The sequence below is a fragment of the Rhinopithecus roxellana genome, chromosome 1, assembly GCF_007565055.1.
Source record: "Rhinopithecus roxellana isolate Shanxi Qingling chromosome 1, ASM756505v1, whole genome shotgun sequence".
Taxonomy (NCBI): domain Eukaryota; kingdom Metazoa; phylum Chordata; class Mammalia; order Primates; family Cercopithecidae; genus Rhinopithecus; species Rhinopithecus roxellana.
Window position 1 is genome coordinate 196,808,372 of NC_044549.1, and position 12,611 is coordinate 196,820,982.

The following is a 12,611-nucleotide window of genomic DNA, read 5'->3' on the forward strand; positions in this document are numbered from 1 at the left end:
AGAAGGAACAGAATAGACAAAGGCTGGGAGATGTGAAAAGTCAATTCTCTTTCTGAGAACTGGAAAGGTTGGAGACAGGGTACATATGCAGAAAAGAAAGTGCGGGAGAGGAAGCCAGGGACCAGATCAGGAAGGGCTTGGTAGGCTGTATTGAAGTTTTTAGATAAGGGATTTATCAGGATTTATTTGTTGGAAGAACAACATGGACATGCTTCTTTTGGCCTAAATTAGACTTTGTATATTTTGGCAAGATCATATTGCACACATTAAAAAAAATTCATTAATATACTGCTTACTGTATGCCAGCCTCTGTTCTAATACTTTATATAAACTCAATCTTATCAACTCTGGTTCTCAAACTCTAACCTGTCTCAGAATCACCTGCAAGTCTTAAAACAGAGAAATCAGAGTTTCTGATTCAGTAGGTCTGAGGTGGAACTGGAAAATCTGCATTTCAATCCAGTTCCCAGGAGAAGCTGATGTTGCTAGTCCAGGGAGCACACTTTGAGAACCGCTGCTTTACATCAAACTTATAGGAAAGGTATTATTATCATCACTGTCTCTCTCATTTTACAGAAGAAACATATAGAAGGTTATGCAACTTTCCCAAAACCATCTTGCTCTTAGCAGTAGAGATGGGGTTAAATGTCAATGTCTGTCCTATTTTCTAGTTCACTGGTTGCAAACAAGCAGAGTTAAGGACTGGCATTTCCAATTCTTGTTTGCAACTATCAAAAATAACACACACACACACACACACACACACACAGGACCTTAACTGACATCTGAGATAAAAGAGTAGAAGTTGTTAACTGATGCCAATAGGGTGGTGAAGGAGTCTTTGAGGAACTCTTTAGGTCATTCCAATTAAGTATTATTTTGATCCTACTGGGGTGAAGCCAGGATCTAGAAATGCACAAGTATAAATATATGAAATAACTAATTAAATACGTAAAAGGGAATGTTATTAAATAAAATGTCACAACTCAAAATTGAACTGTGTATGAATATTCAATGTCTGTCATTTTAAATACATTTATTTTAAAATTTGAAATAAATTACAAAAACTAACAATATCCAGAAAAGATTACATATGCTGCTTTTGGGGTTCCAAAGATGAAAATGACAATTCTTTCATCAATCTGCTCAATTTTCACATTTTGATCTAATTTGTAGCACCTCCCTGGTTTCCTTCCAATAAACAACATCTTCCTTAAACTGGTGGCATTATGTTATTTTTGAGATCTGAATCACAGAGACTGTAATACAAGCACGCATGCTTCATCTTGTCGTTTTGTAGAACGCTGTACATCTAATTAAAGCTTCTTACAGGTCCATAAAAAGACCCAACATTAAAAAAGCAGTGTGTTGGAGAAAGCCCCAGGGCAGATTGGAAAAGGGGTTTCTTCATTAACTATAAGCACATTTGCTTAAATTCCAAGTTAAGTAATACTATATTAATTTGTACTTGAATATTTTTAAATATTGCCCAAGCATAATCAGATCATGTCACCACATTTATGGTGTGGAACCAAAAATGGGTCACGTTCTTGCCAGCAGCACTTCAGCTACCTAAGATATACTGGGGATGAATAAATGATTTACCATGTGGCCAGTACTGCATCCTTCTCTAGAAGAGTTTTGGTGCCAACTTCATTTAAATCAATTTATTATTTTGCTCTTTTTCATTTGTTTTGCTATTCTTATGCCTTTTCCTTAGAAAATTCATTCAAAACCTAAACAGCAGCAATATAAACACTCTATTTTTCAAGAGCTTATATATTAGTCATTGCTCTGTAGTTACCGATACAACTCAGGGACTACAGACCTGGGGGTGGAGGCCTTCAACCACTGGAAATTCGCTGGGAGACCATTGCAGTGGTATTTTCTCCCTTTAGCTGGCTACAGAGTTCCCTGAATAGTGATATCTCCCTGAGGAGAAAAGTGCATGGTCTTCCTGCTTTCTAGCAACAAAGGAAAAAAATTCTACAAATCCAAGTTAGGAGCTCTTGCTTAATATGCTGCTACAGTTACGATTTCCGTGTCAAAATGAGATGATTCTTTTACCGCCTTTTCAAGTCAGAGTGATCCCAGGTGGGACCCTAAGGCACAGAGGCCTAATCTGAGGCTTTCCCTGGTGCTCTTCCACCATCTGATGCAAGGGCATTAGGGTAACTGGAAGTCCCCCTCGATCAGAAAACCCTATGTTATTACCCTAAGAATCAAACTGTTTGCACCTCCCAACAATCCACTCCTGCTTCCCAATCATCTTCAGACAAGTAAAGTTGATGTCATAGAAACTAAAAGGCTTTCGACATTTGCAGGTCGACAGAGATTTGCTAAAACCATCTAGATTTCTCTCCGCAGTCCAGTCAATTCAACCAAGCTTGCAGCATCTAAGCAGCTCTTCTGGCTTGTGTCCTTTGCTAGGGGTCCTTTCTTGGGGAAGGGTGGACACAACGTGGGAACAGAAGCGGAAGAGCAGGTTGGAGAAATCCGGCGTCTGGTTTGTTGGTGCTGCCTTCCAGGAACCCCGAAGAGCTGGTCTCTATTGCATGCCATGCCTCCAGGGGTGGGAGTTGGGAGTCCCCTCCCATCCTCTGCGGCCATCCCGAAGCTCCCTTCCAGAGCAACCCGGCCTGGCGACCATACCACTGAACCATCCAGGGCTATGGTTAATGCCCGGCGTGTTTTAAATCTCTGACTTCATGTGCTTTGATATGTCTCCACGACCGCTTACTTTTCTATGCTGTTGCCAGAGGCTGCCTAGCCGGGCCTGTGTCTCCCGCTGACCTTTAAGGCCAGCACTGCATTCAGATGTTGGGCTTTTCCAATTTTGCTCAAATAACAAAATCAACAGAATTTTTTCAAATTAGATTCCCAGCGAGAAGAATTACAGAGGAAAAAAAATCATATTATGTACATATATGTATATACATACGTGTATGTGTGTATATATATGTATTTTTACAATTTTTTTAAATCCTTGTTTAAGCCTGGGCGGGAACCAAAGAGCAAAGCGCGTGCGGCTCCCTGCCCCCTGCCGCCAAGAGGCAGTCCTGTACAGACGCGGTCCCTTCCCTCCGATTTCCCCTGACAGCTCGCGCTACTTTTCCCGGCTATTGTTCCGTGTCCCTGGTGCTTCCTCCTCCCCCGTCCTCCATCCTCCTTGGGCGCCTTGCCCGCTTTGTCCCGCCAGCCACCGCAGTCCCGACTCGCCGGGGTCAGGGAGCCGCCAGCATGCCCTCCAGCAGCCCGCGCGCCGGCCGCAGGTGCGCGCCGCCCCGCCCTGCCCTTCCCGCGGCCCCGCCCCAGCGCTGACGTCACAGTGACGCGCAGCCCGCGCAGGCGCAGCTCGCCAGCACCCCCCTCCCCGCGGCCGGCAGCCCGCTCGGTATTATGATTAGCGCTGGGTGCGGGGTTTCGGCGGCCGGGAGGGAGTTGTCGGCGCCGCGGCCGCTGCGGACGGACGCTTCCCTGCCGGCTGAGGTAGGGGCGAGCGCGGAGCGCGGAGCGCGGCGGGGCGCGGCGGCCGTAGGCAGGGGTGCGGGACCGGCCTCCGCTGCCTCAGTAGCCTCCGCCGTTGCCGGGCTGGGCGCCCGGGCCGGGGCGCTCGCCGCAGGCGGAAAGTAAGTTGCGCTCTCGGCGCCGGCCGCAGCGCGCGGCCCGGGAGGACGCGGGGCCCGGGCTGCGGCGGCCCGGACCCCGCGGCGCGGCCTGGGCTGCGGGGCGGCGGCGGGGCCCGGCGGGAGCCGTTACTGCGGCGGCGTCCGCGGGCGCCTGGAGGCCCTGCCCTTGCGGCCGCGGCGGGATTGCGGCACCTCGGAAGGCGCCCGCATCCCCGCGCCCCGCCCCGGAGCGGGCCGAGTGCGGCGCCCGCGGGGCCCCGCGCCCGGGGCGCTCGGTAGGGTGTGTGTTCTTTGAATGCGTTTTCCCCTTTCAGAAGACTGTAGAAATCCGGCCGCAGCAGAAGGGTTCCTTGGTCAAACTGCTTTACAATAGAGTGGGAATGTTGTCTGTAGAGAAAGGGCAACGGGGTAAGGCAGGAGGAGCAGTGCTGTTCCCCAGGGAGAGCTAGAATTTTTCGGACGGGGAGACTGGGAAACCTACGTTCTTTTCCATAGTCATCGCCTGTTGATTTCTTTCTGGACCATTTTACAGGAACCTTCCTGCCTTTTACTTGGACTTGGGTTGCAGGAAAGTGGCAGCCTTTTATCTTCGGGGTTCTTGGAGCTGTGCTATTTGTAACTGTTGGATCGCATACAATCCAGTAGCTTCATAGGGAGTTTCAGGATTTGGGGAGAATTTAGCAGTGGAGTTCCTAAATATATAGAGGTCTGAGGATATGGGACCTTTCAAACTGTCATGTTACTTTCCACCCCCCTTCCCTTTAATTATTAAATGCGTATTCTCAAAATCTTAGGAACCGTGGTAAAGTTGACTTAATGCGTTAAACATTTGGTCAGGTTTTAAGGTGAAGCATGGCTTACAAGTGTTGGACATCCTGTTGAATCTCTACCAAATTCCTATCAAACATGAAATGCCTCAGTTTGGGTTCCTTGTATGGGATTGGAGCACTGTGTCCCAAACCAGTCTTTAACTTATTGGAATATATATATAGCAGTGTACTTTAAAGCCCGGGTTGTCAAGGCTTATGTAATCAGTTTGTTAATTTATAATCTTGTTACGTTGCTTTCCAGATTTACAAAATAATTCCCTTAAGGAAATCTGTCCTCAACGTCTGCTTAAATATTTCTCTCGGAATTGGATTCCTGAAGAGGAATGTACTGTACAAGTGATGATTAAAGCATACTAATTAGACAAGTTTCTTTTTTTAAAGAACACCAAATACCAAATTTTTAATTTCATTATCTGTGTAATTGTCCCTGAGAGGAGAACTGGTGACATTCCCATTTTACAGAACTAGAAATGAGAGAAATTACATGACATTCCCAAGGTCACATATTGAAGTAGTGTAGAAAGTCAAGTGCACGGTGCTAACTTTTTGTAATACTCTCATCCTCAAGGCTTTTCAGGCAGGAAACTTTCAGTCCCACCTTTCAATTTTTTTTTAGAGCTTTTATAATCAGTTTTTAATTGTTCAATTTGTGCACAAAAATTATTCTCACCGTATTTTTTAAATAATTCTGAGTATTTTTCTCTTTTATTGCAGTAAGATCCCTTAGTTTAAAACATGCTAGAACTCAGAAGTTGTACTAATTTTTATTTTTCTAGACCAGAAGTATAGATTGGGGTTTTATGGTTTCGATTTAATCACATAATCCTAAAAGAAAGACTTTTAAATGTCCTTATTAAAATTGAAGGGCTTTCATGATATTTTTACTGGTCACAGGAAATACTGTTCATCTGAACTTCACTGTGAGTATTCCCTCATATAGAAAGTGAAACTAAATAGAAAAATATTTATTTCTGGAGATACTGAGCAGCCATGGTTCTAAGCACTGGTATAAATAAGGCATGATTTCTTCCCTGTAGTAGCTTGTCTAATCCTAAGAGCTCTTTACACCGCCCAGGAAGAAAAGGGTACAAATGAACTTTCCATAGGCCAGAATCTTAGGAATTAAAAACGTAGATGAGAAACTCTAGACTTAATGTAACTGCATCCCAGTTTGCTTAACAACCAAAAGATAGAGTGTTTATAACTAAGATACTTTAGTAAGGAAACTGTTATTCAGAATTTAGGTATTTCCCAGTGTGTATGTATGTGCAGGTAAACTTAGAACAACTTAGGTGGAAAAATTGAGTGGATCCTAGCAGTTCTGAAGATAAACTTAACCTTTGATCATTTATTCGTGGAATGTTTGTCTCTTTTGGTGGCCCTAAGGTAGAGAGAGGGCAGCAGTAGAAAAGTGAGTAAAAACCAGTTCCTGACTTTAGGTTCTTAGAAGCTATTGGGGAACACCAAGGTAAACAATATCAGTACGAATAGATGAACTGTGGTGAGGCATAGGGAAAACCCTGCAGAAGCACAAGGATGGTGGCAGTAACAGCCTGACATGGAAATACTTCACAGAGGAGGTGATGGTTAAACTGGTCTTGAAGGATAGGAATTCCCAGGCAGAGAAGAAGGGAAAAGGCTCAGAGGGTTCAGAAGACAAGGTCAAGTGGTGGGAGAAGAACATAGATCCAAGTGGGTGAAAGGGAGTTGAGAAGGCTGAGACAATGCAGCTGTTCTTTCCTTAAAGCCTTTGAAAAGGAAGGAGAGAAATGGGGCAGCTGCTTTGGGGTATGGAGGAGAAGGTTGTTGGTGAGGTGTTTTGTTTTAACTTTGGAAAGAGCTGGTTTGAAATTCCTCAGATTTAATGGCCTCACAAGTGAGCACTGGAACTGTGTTGTCTGCTCGGGATAATCCAGACCTATGTCATTGATCTTCATCTGCTTTTCTGCACATCTGCTTTGGGTTGTGGCTCTGTGTTTCATGGGAAACCATTTATTGCTGGTGGTAGGGAAGGAACCTGTCTAAAGAGGATTCCTGTTTTGCCCTCCCTGAACATTTCTTTCTCTGCTGTCACTTCCAGAGCCTCTTGAGAGTCTGCTTTGGCATCGCCAGCATTTGGCCTCTGCTCAGGTAGGCTCTTCCATAGCAAATCAGTCCTCTTTCCCTTTCCTTTTGCTGTTATGCCCCCTAGTCTGCTGCCATGTGGCTACTCAAAAGTTACTTCGGACTCAGAGGTCATTAGTTGTTCATTCGACATGTTTTAAGTTTTGGAGTATCTTCAAACCCAAAGCAAGATTAGGTCTATCTGTACATCTAAACACATACCCTCTTGACTAATATTTGTCGGGAGCGTTTAGTATAGGTTGACAGAATGCTTCAGGAGCCTGGATTACACAACATAACGGTGGTCAAATCGCAGCCTCACTAGGCCTCAATTTCTTAGTTGTTGACATGCAGTTCTCTCTCTTAAACCCACAAGACTGCCAGTTCTTTGAAGGCAGAGACTACTTCTTTGATCTCTACATTATCAGACCCAAGTAATGCCTGGTATATAGTCTGTACCAAGAAGTGTCTTGGTGAAAAAGGTTAAAAAAAATCTGATCTTTAATTTGTTGATTTTTATCAGCCTGCTATAGAAACCACACCCTTTCTAATAAAGCCGGGTTGGATTTGAATTGTTTTTCAATCATACAATTTCAGAACTAGAAGCAAATCCTCTACTGCCTGCTAGCATGTTGTAGATGTTCCTGTCCTGAAAGTCCAGTCTGAGAGAATGGCATCACCAGCTACCACTCTCCACTAGAGTCATTCTGGATTTCTGCCTTTGCTTAGCCTCCTGTGCATTGAGGTCTTGGATTCTACTTCCAAAATGTGTCTCCTCCACAGCATCGTTATCATCACTGCCCATATCAGCTGCTCTCATTTTTAGGTCTTTAAGTAATTTACCTGGAGGTATTTTCAGTTGTCTTATTACCTGTCTTCTAGCTCTATTCTTGTCCCTTCAGTCTGATCTTCACTTTGCTGCCAGAGTAATTTGTTAAACCATCGTCTCTGATTGCCGTTCTCCTGCTCAGGATTTTTCTTGAGCTCTTTTTTTGGCTCTTTATGCTGGCCTTCATTTGTTCGTTTAATAAAATGTATCTGTATATTTTGAGTAGATGCTATACTTGGCAGGCCCTGGGATAAAGAACTAAATAAAATGAACATGATCCTTATGTGAACTGAGCCTGTCATTTAGTTTAATGGGGGACACAGATTATTAACCACACAGTCACACAAATAATTATATGACCTCACAGTTGTGATAAGGGTCATAATGGCAAAGGACAAGGTGCTGTGAGTGAGTATAGGGAGCTGGTATGTGCAGGGAGTTGGGGAGGGCAAGGGGATGGTCAGGAAGTCGTCCTTTAAGCTGGGCCCTAGAGCACGGGTAAGGGCTAGCCTAGACTTAAGAAGTAGAAATTGATGAATTATATGGAATACAAGACCCTTTGGATATCTGGTTCTTACCAACCTGCCTGACCTTGTCCCCTACGCTCTGCATATATTGTTGTCTGAGTCACGCTAAACATCCTTGGGTCTCTTTCCTGAAAAGCCTCTTCCTTACTGTTGCCAGTTTCAGTTCTTAGCTCAAACACACAAAAATTATTTCTCCAGAATGCTGTCTGTGGCATTCTCCAAGGCAGATTTAGAAGAAAAGAACACCTCTTTTTGCGTATCTGTTCCCATGAGAGACTGTGAACAAGTTGAGACAGGGACCTTCCTAGTATCCAGTACAGGTGTTTAGGGGCCAGTTTATTGGGCCAATAGGGGATGAGGTTACTGATAAAAATGAGATGGAGAACTATATATACAACCCCTCTCAAATACTGTAATCTCGTGGGAGGGAGGCCAGTTCTAAAGTTGGGGGGATAAAATCCTTAGGTGATTTGTATTCTACTCACACCCTGCTAATATATATTATCCTATTTAGCTTTCACAGTAACTGTCCAAGGTGGTCATTATCTTTATCAAGACATACCTTTTCATAGAAGTCGAGTAACTTGTTGGGCTGTAGATCCTGTGGTGCTCTTTCCACTGTGCTGTCATGCCACTCCGCATATGTGCTTAATAAATGAATTTTGATCATTCCTAAAGTGTGCTTCCATGGTGAAGATGATAAGAAAAGTTAACTATATGGTACTTTGAAATGTGGAACCTTAGGACTGTTATTGTAGCTCCTCCTCTGATGTTCCCTCGCCCCCATGTGTATACACACACACTTAGGTTATTGTGTTTTACTCTATTGCATAGCTAGGGGAATAATAATCAAATTTGCTTTAATACTTAGCTATGTTGGTTCTTCTATATTAGAGACATTGTAGATATTTTAATATAGGTTTTACTCTTACAGTATGACTTATATGAAGTTCATTTTAGACTTAGGACAATATACTAACAAATATTCATAGATTATTAAGCTAGAGTGTACTATATTCATGGATCTCTTTTTAAAAACAGCTGTAATATTATACAACCTTTTTATTTCATAGTGGACAGAAACAGTGATTACTTTTTTTTTCAGAAACTGAAAATTTATTTTGTGTAACTTAAAAAGAAATAAGTTTTAGTGATCTGTTGCACTGCATGGTGATCACAGTCAACAATAATGTATTGTATGTCTTTAAATTGCTGAAAGAATAGATCCTTAACATCCTCACACACAAATGTGATAAATAGGTAAGGTGAAGGATATGTTCATGAGCTTGATTGAATCTTTCTACAGTGTATAGGTAGATGGAAACAGGGGTGATTGTATTTTAAAGTAAAGTTTAGCTTTCTACTTTACCTCATTTTTTGCATAAAGTTTTAGGAATGGTACTAAAGAAATTTGGAATGAGAATATTCAGTCTACAGTTTCAGGGCTTGGTTTTTGTCCTTTGCTTTTCTATTTTCTGAGTATTTGCTAATCCTCTTGTGAGGAAGATGCTTTTTCAGAAACAAATGGAAAGAGTATGATTTGCAAAATACATCAAAATTACAGTTTGGGAAAGAATAAAGGACAGTATTTTTAAGGGGAAAATAAAACCTGCTTAAATTTTACCTGAATTACTTGTTGTTGTCTGGGAAGGAATCTTGCTGTCACAAAATTGTATGCAAACAATTGTGTGAAATTATTTTCAAGGGACCCTTCCATTTTTAGATGACCAATAATTACCTCAGCCTGTTTTATGAATGGCTGTTTTCCTGTAACTTCCTTTCTCAACTTGAGATGCGGTTTCTAAACATTTCAAAAAGTTTTAAATGGAATTATTTGTTCTTAATGTATAAACATCTAATATTTATTATATGAATTTCTTCCCCTTAAGACAGCTGGAGCAGGTAGCTTGCATAGTTACCTGCATAATTATGCATAGTTGCATAATTGGAGGAACACTAGAGATGTCAAAATATATTAATTTTACTGTCTTTGTTTTTCTTTGAATTAGAAAGGAGTAGGTAAAAACTTCGTATTGTTTAAGGGAAAAAAAAAGCAAGGCTCAGGGGTTGGTGAGGACTAGAATCCAACCCAGGCAACTCTTAACTGGGTATAGGACCTGGACAAAGTGAGTTCTTAACGTCACTGGCGCTGCTTTTTCATTTGTAAAATGGGTATCACTCTTAAGGAATTAAATGATATAATAAATGTAAAAAATGCAGTACATGCGTAGATTCCTAGAAATTAAAATCTGTTTCCTCATTTTGAGACCTGCATTCAGACAAAACTGGAATTCTAATGGGCAACTGTGGCAGCAAAAGACATTTTAAAAATTAGAAATAAGACAAAGAAAAATCCATGGTAGTGCTTTACTCGTTTCTGTATAAACCTGTTTAGGTTAGTAATAGATTTTTAGTAGTATGTATATGGGTGATAACGAGAGAGATCTATTAAGCTATAACAAAAATTTAGAGTTTTATGAAACTTTGTAGTGAAAATGAACTTTTAAAATTTGTTTAAATTCTCAAATAAGCTTATTTCTGTGTTGCTTTCATGTTAATATGTAAAGGATTTTCCTCTTCCATTGAGGCTCTTTGATGAGAAGCTTTTCCTATGCATTTTTTATTCTTTAATGACACTTTGACTAAACTTAAGTATAATTCAAACACAGATATGTGGTGAATTATTTAGTATGGCAAATTTTCCATTTGTTTTGTCCAGCACCGTTGCTTAAATGATGAGCCATTAGGTATTCTTCAGAATCAGCCGCCTTTCTTAAGTTTACTAAATTTATCTCACTTCTACCCCCGAGTCATCACTTTACCCAAACTGGTGTTCTCCTTTCCTAAGCCAGCCAGCAGTAGGCACTCTTACTTTGTTGCTTGTTTACCCCACTTTCAGAAATGGTGTTCCTCTTCTCCTGTTGAAGTTTGATAAGCCCTGGTCTGTGGACTGCCCCTGTCCTTGGTGAGCCTGCCTTCTATAGTATCCTCTAATCTTCCTCTGACATGCCTCACCTAGGCTCACTTGTATAGTTATTTCTCTTTTTATATGTGAATACTATTTTCTTTTTTTTTTTAAAGTCCTGGGATACATGTACAGAATGTGCAGGTTTGTTACATAGATATACATGTGCCATGGTGGTTTGCTGCACTGTAGATCCTATTTTCCTAAATCATTTTTAAGATTTGAATGGACAGGGACTGTGTTGTGTCCTGTACAGTTAAGGCTCAAATTATTTGTTAATGAAAATGACTTAGTGTTTCTGTTATTCAGACTGAAGCAGTTGCATACCTTTATTTCTTTTATTTGTTTTTCTTGTTTTTCGTTTCTTTTTTTTTTTGAGACAGGGTCTCGCTTTGTCTCCCTGGATGGAGTGCAGTGGCTCATCTCGGCTCGTTGCAGCATGGACTCTTGAGCTCTGGTGATCAGCCTGCCTCGGCTTCTCAAAGTGCTGGGGTTACAGGTGTGAGCCACCATGCTGGGCTGCATACCCTTTTTCTCAGAGGAACTAAATATTTCATTGAATATGCCTTGTTTATTAACATTACATAAATAGGCATTAGATAGTGTAGTACACAGTGTATTTTCAGAAAAATTGGTGTATTTCCTAGATCTCTTAATGGAAAAGTAAATGGAATGGATAATTATGTACAGAAAGTCAAAAATTTAGTAGCCTCTGCCTTTCCTGGAGTATAAAAGCAGCACATATTCACTGTCAAAAATTTTAAAAGAACAGAAAAGCATAAAGAGAAGAAATATTCTGTAATCTTACTAATTTAACATTTTAAGTTTTTAAAATATATGCATTCATACAGATTATATGCTTTTTAAAAATGATTGGGACAGACCAGGTATGGTGGCTCACACCTCGTAATCCCAGCACTTTGGGAGGCCAAGGCAAGGTGAATCACTTGAGGTCAGGAGTTTGAGACCAGCCTGGCCAATATGGTGAAACCCCATCTCTACTAAAAAAAAGTATAAAAATTAGCTGGATGTGGTGGCATGTGTCTATAGTCTCAGCTACTCCGGAGGCTGAGGCAGGAGAATTGCTTGAACCTGGGAGGCGGAGGTTGCATTGAGCCAAGATCGTGCCACTGCACTCCAGCCTGGGTGACAGAGACTCTTATCACAAGAAAAAAAAAAGATCGGGATTATATGCTGTGAAGTTTGGTATATACAATTTTTTTTTAAACTTAACATTATGTTGTGAGACTTTCCCATGAAATTAAATAGCCTCAAAATATGGTGGCATACTGTTAACATTGGGTGTGTTGTGTTTTATTTAACCATCTCCTTATTGTAGACCTTTAGATTATTTGATTTTTTTTGCATGTATAAATATCACTGAACATTGTTGAATGTAAATATTTGTCCTCGTCTTTATTTGAGACATGAATCTAGTAGTAAGATTATTGTCAAGGATATTAATTATTTTAAGGCTCGTGAGACAGGTTGAGTATCTGTTGTCTAAAATGCTTAGCACCAGAAGTGTTTTGGATTTTGTCAGATTTTGTAACATTTGCAATATACATAATGATGGGACCCAAGTCTAAACATGAAATTAATTTCTGTTTCCTTTACACCTGTACATATATGCTGAAGGTAATTTTATACCCCATTTTTAATAATTTTGTGCATGAAACCAAGTTATGACTGCATTTCCTCTCAAAAATTAATAGAAACTGTGATTGG

The 12,611-nt window shown here is 41.1% G+C and overlaps 1 protein-coding gene across 6 annotated transcripts in view; it reads left to right on the forward strand.

Moving 5' to 3' along the window:
• The first annotated feature begins 3,324 nt into the window (after window positions 1-3,324).
• Window positions 3,325-12,611, forward strand: part of SNRK (SNF related kinase) — a 64,664-nt gene continuing 55,377 nt past the window's right edge. For 2 of the 6 annotated variants that reach the window (XM_030935662.1, XM_030935668.1), the window contains exon 1: window positions 3,325-3,489. The gene's annotated coding sequence lies outside the window, so the exon portion shown is untranslated. Of the gene's footprint in view, window positions 3,490-3,608; window positions 3,630-6,539; window positions 6,590-12,611 lie in introns of those variants that run through there. The other 4 variants (XM_030935649.1, XM_030935647.1, XM_030935655.1 and 1 more) reach the window with 4 other exon arrangements.